At 36.0% G+C, this 6,000-nt stretch overlaps 1 long non-coding RNA gene across 1 annotated transcript in view; it reads left to right on the forward strand.

The window, feature by feature from the left end:
- The window catches only part of LOC110399836, a 28,651-nt gene extending 23,605 nt beyond the window's left edge, over positions 1-5,046 (forward strand). Inside the window, exon 3 of the long non-coding RNA XR_002439436.1 lies at positions 3,246-5,046. This is a non-coding gene — a long non-coding RNA (uncharacterized LOC110399836). The remainder of the gene's footprint in view (positions 1-3,245) is intronic.

The following is a 6,000-nucleotide window of genomic DNA, read 5'->3' on the forward strand; positions in this document are numbered from 1 at the left end:
ACATTATCAAAACACTCTTCCTCTAATGATTCATAAATGGAACATGAAATATCAGGTAATCATTTTTAAACTTTCATGAGCTGCTAGAATATGATATACTAGTTTTTCTTCTATATAGAGAAGGGCAGATAAATGTACATTTTCTGCTAAAGAGAACTTTATATGCATTTTATATTGTGGAGTATGTATAGCTAAGACCATGTTGTGCAAGCAGTGAGCAGTATAAATCTGCCTTTGCTGCAGACCTGTTAAAACCATTTCATCTTATTCCCTTAGGTAATATTGCACATGAACTAAACCAAACATTATGACTAGTGTTATTTGCTTTTTGTATGTTAGGAAAATAAACAGACTTTGATTAACACCACTATTAATTTGTCAAGTCATGCCTACACAGAATATTTGAGAGAAGCAGAAAGGTTTCCTTCTTCCCTCTCTTTTATGGAGAATTTCTCTGTGGTGACATTATTTTCTGAAGTTCCCTGTCCTGTGACCATTTCATTATCTTGCAAGGAAAAAGCTGGGTGCATTCTGCCAAGTCAGAGGCAGACATTTCTGTATCCATCCAGGCACACAGGCTTGTGAGGAAGCATAAAAGGGAATTGCGTCTTCTGTAACTGTTTCTGTTAAGAGTTACATGCGGGAAAAAATAGAGTATGGGCACTAGCTCTTAGATTTTCATGGTTTTGTTTGGAACTGTCTGGGGAAAGGTAGATCTTTTCCTGCAAGTGAAGGAAGCTCTTTTGCCAATGTTAGCTTTGGTGTAGTTCCTTGGAAATCTGTCAGAGCATTAGGACTATGTATATTTGAGGATTAAATCCTAAGGAATTTTAAAGGAGAGGTATGGTTGGGTTAGAGACCTGGAAAACAGTGAAAGAAGTTCACTCAGTGTCTGTGTATTCTGTGGTCTTATCAATAAGACTGTTGCTAGCACAAGTGGTTTTGGAATGAGAGCTCTGTGTAGAAAAACTGGTAAAGTACTGGGTTGAATAAAACTTAGGGAGAAGAAGAAGTAGAGGAGGAAAAATAAATTCAAATTACTTTTATTTTAACTTACTGTGGTTATTTATTTAAAGCCATTTCTAAATGGTAGCTGGTTATTTAGTCATATAAATACTTCTATTTTTCATTCTTCCAGTGGCTGCTTATTTTCTTACAGCATTGTGTGAAGATTACATCAGCTGACTCTTCCTTGCTGTACGCTTACTGAATCCTTCAGAGGAATCCTGTATGTTATTTAAGGAGCGACTTCCCTTTACAAAAGCCATGCTGATCCTTTCCCAGTATATCATATGTATATTTGTTCACAAATTACCTTTATTATAGTTTCTACTATTTATCGATTCTATCACTTTCTACCACTTGATTACTGACATCAGATCTACGGGTCTTCCCTCTCCTGGAACAAGTTCTTCAGAAATGATACCATGTATGTGACCTTTTAGACTCTTTGTGGTCAGGCACTTCTAAGCGGGAAGTTACACAATATAGTCCACTGCTCAGCAGTTTCACTGTTGATTTCTTCTGGAGCTCATGGATGAATACCACCTGAGTGTGTCGACACTAATGTTTTTTTTTCTTTTTCTTTTTTTACTTCTTATAGTGTCATCTAGCTATACTAGAGAAGAATCCCCCGATACACAGCTTATTATGAGAGGATTCAGTAAGGGAATCTTTAAATTGTTCTATGGTAAAAAATGAATTTGTTAAAAAATTTCCTTAGTTTTTTTATGCAATAACCTTATCTTCTCTGAGCAATCTCTTTATACCTTGAACAGTAGTGTCTTCTACATATTGACAGGCAGGTATTCAGTTCCTTGTGTATCAGAAATGGATATATTATTAAGTTTTACAAGTCTTGCAAGTGGTTCCTAGAAGTTTTTGTGTCCTTTGTATTTGGCTTGTGTTCCTTTATGTAGCCTTCCAGAACTTAAGATCCTTCCTATTTTCTGTGGTGAAGCCTCCAGCTTTCTGACAAATGTCTTTGCACTTTTTAGCTACTATTTAACCGTGTCTGCTTTTTGTTTGATCTTTCTAATACTTGTTTGGTTTTGATGGCAAACAACTTTGTGGTTTTATGTGTAAAAACTTCATTTTAATTAAGTTAGAACCAAAATCAAAAGCTTTGATTTTGTTATAATGACATGTTAGTGATACCTAGAATATTCTTAATGAAGAAGGAAAATAACTAAAATTTTAAATCTGGGTTGGAATTTACTCAGAAAGAAAATCTACATTGTTTAAACCTGTCACTATCAGTTAACGTAACATTTCATGAGATAACAATTGAAATGAAAACGAGATTTCTTGGTCCACATTCATTTGGCAGGCCTGCTGAAGATAATGGGACTAATTTTCAAGTAAGAATAAGATAATGCTTTCTGAAACTATTAGCGTTTCACTGTAAAAGCATTGAACATATAACTGTTATAAAACACTGGCTGTAGTCATGGCAAGACATCTCCTATTTGTTATTATTGTTTGGATTATGATTGCACAGTCCTGTAATAAATACTGGAAAGAGTATTATGGACATTTGAGGAATTTAATGAAGGATGCCTATGGATAAAATCTCACAGCAGATCAGCTTGGAGAAGAGTGCTGTTGAATACAGTAATTAATCAAAGGATTGTAAACAGAAGTTTGTGGTATCTATGGAAAGCCTTGAATGACTTGACAGGAAACTCATCTAGTATGGGTCCATTATTTGAACATATTTTTCAAGTGCTTGTTTTTTTAAGTGAAATTAGTTTGTTCTTACTGCCTGAAATGGAATGTGCTAAAAGTTCGATGGCTGAAATTTCATACAAGTGCTCCATTGTCCATGTAATTTGAATTAATTTAATTAACTTGGTAAAGTATTACATCAATCCAATTCACTGAATTTCTGTAATACTTTGAGCTGGATTTTGGTATGTAAAATACTTGGAAGAAAGCTTTTCCTTTATACTCTCATTTCTCATATTTCTAATGTTGCAAAGAGCTCTCCAGTTTTATCAATACTGTATATATATATTCCTTCATTCAGTATAAGATTTATATGCGAGTTCATAATATATAAATCATTCTAGATGGTGGAAAACAAACTGTCCATACATTATTGCTTTGTAAGAAGAAACTTCAAGAGGCTATTAAGAGAAGAGTATTGAGAAGAAAGCACTCACCCCAGACTGTGTGAAGCTGATAGATGTTTAGAGTTATCCCAGTAAATACATGTTCCTTCTGTTTCTTTCCATTCTGTTTAGGATCTTGCTCAGTCTGCCTTTCTAGCATGAGGAAGCTTGTCAAAAGAACACTTGAAGCACATACTCTGAAAACCTGACCGAGAATCACTAGGAAATTATCTTCATACTTTTGTTGTAGATTGTCATCTTTGTAAATTGTGGTATATGAGAATATTGTTTTACACCTTTTTTAGAACCATTCTATGTCATGATTTGCAGGTCATGTTAGTTGTCATCTTTTATTTACTGGTTAGGAATAGGTCTAACTGGGAAAAGATCCTGACGTTCTTCCTTAGTGCTCTCTAACAGCAGAAGGGTAACCCAGCAGTATGGGAATTTGCTGTTCAAATATAAGCATTTCCCAGTCATGTAAACTAGATGTTTTTACTTCCATAAGATGTTTTTGAACTGGTAATGTGATTTTCCAAATCTATGTCATTTGACAGATGTATTTTAAACTTTATTTAAGCTATTTCCGAATATTGTGGTATTTTGTGGAAAAATGATGTAAAATTTACTGTAATAACTTGCAATGTTTCAACCTCCCATTTTTCTGCTCTTCAGCATTAGATGGCAGTGTTTTCCAAGCTTACCTTTCAATCTTTCATGAGTGAGTCTGAGAAGAGGAAAGCTAAAAAGGAAACACCATCAAGTAATGGAGGTTTTAGGATATTTACCATGAGATAATTTAATTAAAATGTGGCAGAGCGAATTGGAAACGTAATGACCGTTATCAGTTGGAAGCATAGAGACTTTTCAAATTAATGCTGTTACTGTTTTGGATTAATAGAACAGTCCCTTAATACACAAGACATAATCTCTAGTACAGCTTATTAAATATACTCTCTTGTACAGCTTAGTGATGTGACCTTTGGATTTATTTACTTATGGCTGATATAACTGACACTAAAACAGTGAGTAGTTCACCTCCATGTCATGGTGTGTTTGTTTCCTGTCCTTGCAGTCCTCAGGCTTCCTGTAGCAGCTCTGCTGCTAGCAAATGAAGCTCAGCAAACTCACCTGTACCGTCTTAAAATATTTTCCTTGAGAATCACTGCATCAATTGAAATGAAGAAGGTTTGGCATGCTCTTACTAGTCAGTGCAGCAACAGTAAGAAGAAAAATTTCTCAAGAGACAGCTGCACACCTCTGAAAGTGCATACCCAGTGGGCATCCCTGCTTGTCTTTTGGGAGCCTCCTGACTCCTTTCTGTTTCCTTTTCTGACTGCACATTGCAAGCATGTCCATTAGTCACAGCCGGAAGGGGCAGATCACTTCCAGGCAGGGAGTGCAGAGGTGCTAGGTGTTGGGGTAAACCTGCAGGCTGCAGTCGGTGCAGGCTGTGATCAAGGCTGTTGATGGTTCATGGAGTCAACAAGGTATTTCTGAATATGGTAACACTGAAATCTACTTAAAATGCACAACAAAACCTAAAACTGGGCCGCAAATAGTGTTTTACCAGTTCATAGTGTTTCTTCCAGCAGAAGGAAGCTACTAGCACAAGGAATATACATTCTGCTGCCTTCAACCAGGATTTGCAGCCGTTCAGACTGATTCTCTTCAGAGCTCCCCAATATTAGCTTATCCTTGTTAGGATTTGGATGTATCTTCATGTATTTGCTGTCCTATTCATATCTAAGCAAACAGAAATTTTGTGGATTATTGAAAACAGCATTGGAGATGATAATGTCTGTGCAGCTAAGTATCAATGAGTCATTTGAGAGTAAATGCAAATTCAAGAACTGTTGTTTTAAGAATCAACTATATAAATTCAACATTTCTCATCTGAAAAAAAAAAGGATTTATTTCATTTTATCAAAAAAGTTTAAAAGCAAAACAGGAAGTTGTATTTTATTTTTACTCAGAGCTCCACCTCTATCTTTTGATTAGAAATTGATATCATTTTCCTCCTCTTTTGTGATATCCCTTACTTTCTGATTATAGGAACATATTGCAAATGTTTGGGGGGAAAAAAAAAAAGAATTCTTAATTCTTGGTCAGTGAAGTGGGAGAACAACCAGTCCAAAACTAGTCCAGAATGCTTGTGTTAAGCCCTGGGTGGTTAAGGACAAGTGATCTTGCTGCAAGCAAAACACTACTTTTCAACTGTCAACAATGTTTAAATTGATCAGTGAAGATGCACAGGATTGCTAACCTGAACAGTTGGTTTTATTGTGAACAGCGTTGCAAGGACAACATAGTTAGGAACTGGCTTGGAGGTTTTGGGGATTTCCTTCTGGGACAGCAGACTGTATCTCCTCGCTTTCCCAGAACTGTCCTCTGATGTCCCTTTGCACTGGTCATTAATAGCGTTGGCAGGAACTACCGTTCTTTTCTCCAGTATCTACAGCTCTGATATCATATGGGTAAAATGACAGTTTACCAGCCGCCTTTCACAATGTGTGATATTTGTTTAGGACAATGAGCAATGTGGAGAAAATGACCGCTGAGTCAACAAGCACTTTACACTTGCCAGCTATTACCCACTATGTTTGCAGTCCTGTGATATACATATGTATAGATGATTCACACTGGAGAAATAAAAGCTCATTCTCTGCTTGGTCCAGGTTGAAAAAGAATTGTGACTTTGACATTCTTGTTGGTTGGTTGTGGAATTTTTAACCAAACACCTCTTTTTCCTCTAAGAGTCCATTTTCTATAGAGAATTAACTTGGAGTCACAAGAATAGATGGTAGTAGTCCTTGCTGTGTTCAATATTAAAATCAAACAGCATATAGGTTATTGGAGACCTCTTAGTGTATTTGTCATGTGAATG

Source organism: Numida meleagris, chromosome 5 (assembly GCF_002078875.1).
Source record: "Numida meleagris isolate 19003 breed g44 Domestic line chromosome 5, NumMel1.0, whole genome shotgun sequence".
In the NCBI taxonomy this organism is placed as follows: domain Eukaryota; kingdom Metazoa; phylum Chordata; class Aves; order Galliformes; family Numididae; genus Numida; species Numida meleagris.